This window comes from Octopus sinensis, linkage group LG12, assembly GCF_006345805.1.
Source record: "Octopus sinensis linkage group LG12, ASM634580v1, whole genome shotgun sequence".
Classification (NCBI taxonomy): Eukaryota; Metazoa; Mollusca; class Cephalopoda; order Octopoda; family Octopodidae; genus Octopus; species Octopus sinensis.
In genome coordinates, this window is record NC_043008.1 from 16,297,860 (window position 1) to 16,306,949 (window position 9,090).

Below are 9,090 nucleotides of genomic sequence, written 5' to 3' on the forward strand. Positions count from 1 at the left end.
TTTTTAATTTATCAATCTTTTTCGGTAAGATTGCTTAGATGTGCTATTTTCTTCAAGTCATTTACGAAACATGGATATATATATATATATATATATATATATATATATATATATATATATATGTATGCATGTATGTATGTATATATATAGGCGCAGGAGTGGCTGTGTGGTAAGTAGCTTGTTTACCAACCACATGGTTCCGGGTTCAGTCCCACTGCGTGGCACCTTGGACGAGTGTCTTCTACTATAGCCTCGGGCCGACCAAAGCCTTGTGAGTGGATTTGGTAGACGGAAACTAAAAGAAACCCGTCGTAAATATGTTATATATATATATATATATATATATATATATATATATATATGCGTGTGTGTGTGTTTGTGTGTTTGTGTTTGTCCCCTTGGGTTTATGTACCCGTTACTTAGCGGTTCGGCAAAAGAGGACCGATAGAATAAGTACTGGGCTTACAAAAGAATAAGTCCCAGGGTGGAGTTTCTCGATTAAAGGCGGTGCTCCAGCATGGCCGCAGTCAAATGACTGAAACAAGTAAAAGAGTAAAAGAGTATATATATACACACCCACAAACACACACTCATACACACACACACACGCACACACATTTATCCATGCATGAATAAGACGGTTTTCCGCACACATTCTCTTTAGATAGTAAGCTGCTATTATGGAGCTCACATCCAATACGATGGAAAATGACACTGGTTTTGATTGAGGACATCTTAATTATGTAACCATGCTTGCACCCATAGTGTATGCATATATATATATATATATCACCGATGCATATTATTGTCATAATATATATGACTAGTATTATCATTTATATTCACAATTCATCAGGTTTTTGTTCATTCGTTTCATGGTGTATCGAATTTGGCTTTTTTTTTGTAATTGGTACCTAAAGTTACGTAGGTATATACACACGCGCAAACACATACTTATATAGTAAGAGAGAGAACGAGAAAGAGAGAGAGAGAGAGAGAAACAGAGAGAGGGGGAAAGAAAGAAATGGTGAGAGAGTAAGAACTAATGAGAGAGGGATACACAAGCTCATTGCTCTCTGAAGTTGCAATTATAAATATCCACCATATATGATATGCACACATTGATTACTATCAAATGCACTCATTCTCTTTTGTGCAGGCGGTGATAATCAAAATCTATAGAAATTTAAGAATCATGGTTAAAGAAAAAATATATTGGAAAGTATATATAGGATACCATCATTCTTTAATTATAATTACTGTGGTTCTTATACATTTTGCTCATAGCAAATAGAAGCAATAGTTAGATAAGAGAAATATACTTACTGCAAACAAAAATGAGACGATAGCATTTTATTTCTAGTTGACATCTTTTCAATCAAATCATTAGGAATTTTAAAAGTTTTAGATTTACGTTCTCTAAACGAGGAATCCAATTTCAATCAGGATATAATCTCAGAGCGACAAATTAAATTCATGCATATTTTCTAGATTTATATCTGCCACTCTATCAACACATCCCGAAACAAATTTATTCGTATATCTATCGTTCTTCCCTTAATATAAAATACTCTTACAGATATATCTATATTTCAAGAAGACGCGTATTTTTAGATACACACATACACACACACTTTAACACACTCACATACACACACATATGCTGTAAAGAATAAGATCTTTATTTTTTTGTATATATCTATTTATATGTATACCACTTACATACGAGCGCGCAGAGCAATATTTATGCTTGAAATAGAACGATACAGAGAAGATTAGCATTACATCATCGCCAGGATGATACGCGCATTTGTGAAGCCTTCCCTATGTTGATAGGCGGTGCGCCATCATGACGGCTTTCTAATGACTCAAAGAAGCAAATATATATATATATATGTGTACGTGTATATGAGTGTGTGCGTGTGTGTGAGCGCATGTGTGTTTAATATATATATATATATATATATATTATATATATATATATACGAAGAGAGAGAAAGAGATAGAGAGAGATAGGGATGATTAAGATTAAAGAATCATAAGGTAGGAATAAAGCGGGTTAATATTGGGTTGTCTGGAAAGTTCGTACCGATTAATAGCAGCTTACCTTTCGACTTATTTTAGAACATGGTTGAATGCATAAAATAGGATTTGACTACGCCTCCATTTAGAGCACGGTTAAAGCTATCTTTTCGTGGAAGATTTATGTTCCTATAACCTGTGTTAATTCTATAACCCTTTAAAATGGAAGATAGGAACGTTCATTGCTGCAGCTCGGCTGGTATGTATTACTCCACCCTCCATATTCACCAGATATTGCTCCTTCGGATTTCAACTTATTCAGGTCTCTGCATAACATACTTAATGGTAAAAATTTCAAATTTTTGGATGACGTAAATTGATACCTTGATTAATTTTATACCATGAAACCACCTAAATTCTGGGAAGAGGGTATTTGAAAGTTAAAGGAATGATGGACACGCATTGTGCAACAAAATGGTTCATATTTGGTTGATTAAAAATATAATGGCAAGTATTTATTGACCTTTTTCTTTCCTTTAAATATCGGTACGAACTTTCCGGGCAACCCAATAATATAACCTTGAAAATTACCTTTCTCGTAATTATACATTATTTTGCTCGTTGTAACAAATGGTTTCAAATTTTCTTACTAGACCAGGAAGTTGGGGGAGGAGCTAAGTCGATTGTATCGACCCCTGTGATCAACTGGTACTTATGTTTTCGACCCCCACAAAGGCAAAATCGAGTTCGGCAGTATTTGAAATCAAAGCGTAATGACGGACGAAATACCACAAGGCATTTCGCCCGGGGTGTTATCGATTTTGCAAGTTTGCCGCCTTACACTAGTTGTAACATATTACCTTAGGGCAACAGAGTTATTTCCACATTACTGCCAATTCAGATTTCTCTGCATGTTGATTTGTTACATTTGACGAAACGAGATCTTGAGTCAAAACCTGATAATTTCATTATCACAACTATAAACCTGATGTTGGTTTTTCCATTACTCATTATAATAAGGAAAATGAAAAGAAAAGTAGGAGATTGTAGATGATCTGGGAATGTTTATTAATCGAGTTTATAATTTAATTTACGTTTTTATCATAGCAAACACATGTTAGAATATTTTGCTTTCTAAGAAACGGACAGTTTCGGTTGGAATGTTCATATACGACTTCGGACAGCTCACATAATATTTATCTATATACATGGTGCCAGTATATATTTGCGTTTCCTCTGTATCTTAAGAATTATTAACATTTTGTAGCATCTTCTGCTGCGTTTTGTCACGTTCTTGCCGAACTTTCCAAAATTATCCTATGAAATTCAGCGTTTCAAGTTTAACTTCTTTCTGATATATTGCTATAGCTCTAGGCATTTATTTGCTGATTATATACCGTCTTTGTTAGGAAGATAGGAAACTAACACGAAGTAAAATATAAATATCTGTCACCAGGGTTGATATAAATTGAACATATCATTATTTCAAATTGATCTTCGACGAATATTAATTCTTTCTTTTTTCTTTGCTTTTCTTTTCTTTCATTTTCATTTTTTTTTTATGCATTGCGAAAGCAAAATTCCCTATAATTTAAAAGTTGACGAATGTGATATTTTGACATTCATGTTTTTCCTAACGCAATTGGTTTGTAAGTGATATAAATAGGTACGGAGCAGATATCGAGATAACATGGCGGAATTTGCTTGTATAAGGCTTACGTTTACTAAACTGTGTTAGATATCCACAGAAATATTTGTTTCCTCTGACTAATCACAAAGCATTTCTTTATGGGAGAAGAGGTAAGTAGTGTTTCTCTCAACAAAGAGAACAAATTAAGCGAGTTCAACTAAATTATTGCTTCATCGTCATTGAATATACGTTTCACTCGGATCTAATAGATTAGAAATGTTCTGCAGCATTAGAGTGTATGGAATGCGTACATAAAAATGGGATTCCATTATCTTGTTCAAACTTTTGGTTTCGTTCTTTTATGGCTACATCAATGAAATACCTGTAAATTATACAGAAGTACCAAGAGAATATATGGCAATTGACACGTGACCCTATGCGCTCTTGGAAAATATTTTTACATGCTTCATTTATAGAATCACACATGTGATACTAGATTAGGCTGGAATACGCCAGAGAACTCTTCCAATCGATACTCCAAAGAACTGTGGCTTTGAATGCTTGAAATGATTCATGGCGATATATATTGATATCGCCATGATATATATTGATATCATGTCAAGTGGAATATTGCACAATGGACAAAGTTATCTTTACATTAATAAATATTTGTCATGATTGGAAGCACTATTAAAAATCACTTCTTATTTAAATCATTCTAGTCGAAAATATCTACCTAATTCATTTTTATAGTTAATTTTGTCTTTCTAGATCGAAATTTCCAAATGGTAATTTTATAAGATCAGGAGTAAAGATGTTTTCATTTAAAAAATCCGAGTATGTAAATAATAGTCAACTGAACGATTTAGTACAATCCATTTCCATTTACGTGTTCTTATTAACGATTTATCTACGATTTATCCAAAAATTCCAGCTTGTATTACCAAATAATATCACGTAGATTCCAAGACCTTAGTTAACGAAGAGTTTACATTTAACTTTACATTTCAGCTATCTGATACATCGAACACAAGTAAAAATCACGAATTTCTTTCTGATGACAAATAATTAAAGATTTTTGTGTGAAAGTGTATGTAGATAGATATTTCTTCGTTTCTCACAACGGTTTTGAAATATAGGCTTGCTGGAAAGCGTGAGAGCGTTTGAGATGATTTAATTTCCGGTAAAATGTGACTATAATGCACAACTGAATTTCAAAAACACATTTATCGAAAAAGCAAGTTCTTGTGCTCAAATGAGGGGAATGTAAAAACATCTGCCTAGAAAGAACCATCATTCTTTATTGAATATACATCGGAGATAATATTTCAAATTCCGAAACTGTTATTTTGAGACAAGCATGTGATTCACTCTACGGCGAGCAATATATGATCTTATTTGACCCCATTCAACTGTACGTGTGTTCTCGATTTACTTTAACAATATGAACAGTTCTATTCATATAATTGCATTGATATTCTCTTTGGAGAGGGAGAGATCTTAATATATTTCTTATCAAATGACAGTTGTGATTGTTATATGAGACTAAACTTTAGAAACCCCTGTCAATATTTATTATCATATATTGATACATTAAAGGTTGTGATTATAACAGCTTTAGCGTACTTCATCAGTTGATATTGCATTGATCCATACGTTGATAGCAATCACAAATGTGTCTCTATGCCACTGAAGTTCAATTATATAAGCAAACTCTAGCAAGAAAGTCGAACGACTCTAATTGTTCATAGAAATATGCAGTGTTTCTTTCTCCTGTATATGCCCCTCTCAGTGAACCAGTGTTTATGGAGTTTGGAAGCATGTAAGCTACTAAAATGTTAGTTTATTTATATATTTTTGGTAAATATCATTTGAAATTTCGATGCATATTTGGAGCTTCATTATACAACTAAATAAATATGATTATTCTATTTTTCTAAGATTGATTAATTATTCGCACATTGAATCAGTCAGCCAGGTTAGTCAGAGCTCTTTCGTCCACTTTCACGACTTCATCAATGCCATGGTTTCTCTATTCCGGGTGCTTCATTCAACACTGTGTACACATCGAGAATCTTGCAAACAAATACGAAAAAGAAACATAACATTTTCCATACGCTATAAATTTTCCTAATATTAGAATTATACAATTAATCAACTGGATATTATTTTATTTTTCATATATCTATCTTTTGCCTTATGTTTCTTTCAGTCATTAGACTGCAGCCATGCAGGATCACCACTGTGACGGATTTTAGTCGAAGGACTAAAGGCGGCAAGCTGACAGAAACGTTAACACGCCGAGCAAAATACTTTGCGGTATTTCGTCCGCCGTTACGTTCTGAGTTCAAATTCTGCCGAGGACGACTTTGCCTTTCATCCTTTCGGGGTAGATAAATTAAGTAGCAGTTACGCACTGGAGTCGATATAATCGACTTAATCCGTTTGTCTGTCCTTGTTTGTCCCCTGTGTGTTTAGTCTCTTGTGGGTAGTAAAGAAATAGGTATTTCGTCTGCCGTTACGTTCTGAGTTCAAATTACGCCGAGGACGACTTTGCTTTTCATCCTTTCGGGGTCAATGAATTAAGTACCAGTTACGCACTGGAGTGGATGTAATCGATTTAATCCCTTTGTCTGAACTTGTCTGTTCCCTCTATGTTAAGCCCCTTGTGTGCAATAAAGAAATATGATTTAAGTCGAAGGACTAGTGTGCAGTCGTCCTTTTTAAAGCCACGAACTTATTCTATCTTTTGCCGAACTGCTATACTACGGGGACGTAGCCCCACGCAGTGGAACTGAAACCATGCGGCTGGGAAGCAAACTTTTTACTTCATAATCACGTCTGCGCCTATCACATATTTATGTATTTGAACGCAAACGTATAACCAAGAAGATTTAAATGTAAGTATGCATATAACCAGCTGGTCATGTATACCAATATTATATAATATACGAAAATTACATCTGATATCATGTTTGAATGTCAGCGCATGTGTGTGGCTCTAATAACTTTCAAACGATATTTGACATTTGATTAAATAGATACAATCTTTTCTGCCAAAGTCAGTCTTGCCTATTATTACATTAAGAAAATAATAAAAGGAAAACAGCTCACTGATAATTATATTTCCTTTTAATTAGTTTTAATAATTTTCTTCACATTTAAAACTACACCATTAGTTTCCTTTCAGCGTTTTCCTATAAATATGTTTACAGTTTATCAATTCATTTTTCAAATAGATAATTAGATTATTAATTATTGCGAGAATAAATTAATACTTTCTCTGAACATTTGATATCTAAATTCTATGAATATTTTCAATATTTAATTTAACCTCCATAATACCTCGATTGGTCTGGTGACATGAACGAAATCATTGTTTTCCGATTCAAAAATGACGGCTCGTTTTAACAGACTCAAGCTTTTTGTTTTCATCAACCACACACACAGACACAAACACACACACACACACACACGCAAACACACACAAGCACACACACACAAACAAATAAGAAAAAAACGTGTACAATTGAAAATATATTGTTGAATATATACCATATGTGAAAAGTTCAATCAGCGATATACAATTATAACTGCATAGAACCGTACTATGCTACGGGTAGTCATCGTAGTAGTAGTAGTAGTAGTAGTGTAGTAGTAGTAGTAGTAGTAGTAGTGTAGTAGTAGTAGTAGTAGCAGCAATAGTAGTAGTAGTAGTAGTAGTAGTAGTAGTAGTAGTAGTAGTAGTAATAGTAGTTGTAGTAGTAATAGTAGTAGAGGTGTTAGTGGTGATCGCTATGGTGGTAGTAGTAGTAGTAGTAGTAGTAATAATAATAGTAGTTGCAGTTGTAATAGTAGAAGTGATGGTAGTGGTGATCGTTGTGGTGATGGTGTTGGTGGTAGTAGTGGTGATGGTGTTGGTGGTGGTAGTGGTGGTGATAATAGTAATAGTAGTAGTATTTGCTGTTGTTTTTACTGTAGTTGTATATAGCAATGCGCTGCAAAATAACCATTTTTCGGAGATTCCCTACTTGTGGCACATGAAACCATTGTACCACTCAGGCGACAACCTTCCAGCTCATGGCTCTGTATGCGTAATCATTCCTGGTACGAGATCCGAATGTAAATCCTAACTCAACATCTTTTAGTTACAGTCTACGACACGGAGAGGAAACACTGTCTATTTCTCTTCTTTTTTTTTTTTGACATGGTGATCCCCACACAGCACTAGTGCAACGTGAATGATGTGTTCTCCTGAAGAACACAGCATGCCGTCCGGCTTGAGAATCGATCCTGTCGTCTCGTGATTTTGAGTACAATACTCTAACCACTAGGCCACAATCCTTAACATGCGAAAATCAACATGATCAAATGTAATAGATAGTGAAAAACAAATGAACCACAGAAAGTAACCTTGTTACCTACGATATCGAGTAACCCGTCAGGCAGATCTTCTTTTTATAGAGTGATGTGTAGGTATTCTAGCGTACTGGTTTACTGCCGTGGTCAGATTGGTAGTGGATGTAAGTGTTTGTTACAATAGCATCAAAAACATACATACTTTTAAAACCAAATGAGACAAATGGGCGCAGGAGTGGCTGTGTGGTAAGTAGCTTGTTTACCAACCACGTAGTTCCGGGTTCAGTCCCACTGCGTGGCACCTTGCGCAAGTGTCTTCTACTATAGCCTCGGGCCAACCAAAGCCTTGTGAGTGGATTTGGTAGATGGAAACTGAAAGAAGCCCGTAGTATATATGTATATATATATATATATGCGTGTGTGTTTGTGTGTCTGTGTTTGTCCCCCTAGCATGGCTTGACAACCGTTGCTGGTGTGTTTATGTCCCCGTTACTTAGCAGTTCGGCAAAAGAGACCGATAGAATAAGTACTGGGCTTACAAAAGAATAAATCCCGGGGTCGAGTTGCTCGATCAAAGGAAGTGCTCCAGCATGGCCGCAGTCAAATGACTGATAGAAGTAAAAGAGTAAAAGAGTAAAGTCTATTCCCGAAAGGGAAACCGATTCATTTGATTCATACCAGCTTTGAAGAATAAGACAGATTCCTTACTGTATCACCCTTTTTTCCTTGAAACGAATGCTTTCATTATCATACCTTAAATGCGATAGATGCCACTAGTTTACGCTCATTAAACATATCTTTTTTTTTAATGGGTGATATACAGAAAGTGCATATCTGCGAAAATGAATTGACCAATAGCGAATCTCAGTAATGATACCGAATGAGCAACAGAGAAAACACACGAGATATTTAAAAAAGACATTCATTTTTCGATCACTCATTTTCAATGTAATCATTTAGTGATAATATAGAAAGTCCTTAATGCACGAATAAAATATGTATCGATTCAATGTTCGAGATAGTGAACATACCTAACACAGCAACAGACATATATATGATATATATATATATATATATAT

General features: G+C 34.7%; 1 non-coding gene across 1 annotated transcript; it reads left to right on the plus strand.

The window, feature by feature from the left end:
- Positions 1 to 1,722: 1,722 nt before the first annotated feature.
- LOC115218182 lies at positions 1,723 to 1,832 on the plus strand. The gene has a single exon (XR_003882232.1). It is a non-coding gene; the product is annotated as a U6 spliceosomal RNA (small nuclear RNA).
- The last annotated feature ends 7,258 nt before the right edge of the window (positions 1,833 to 9,090 follow it).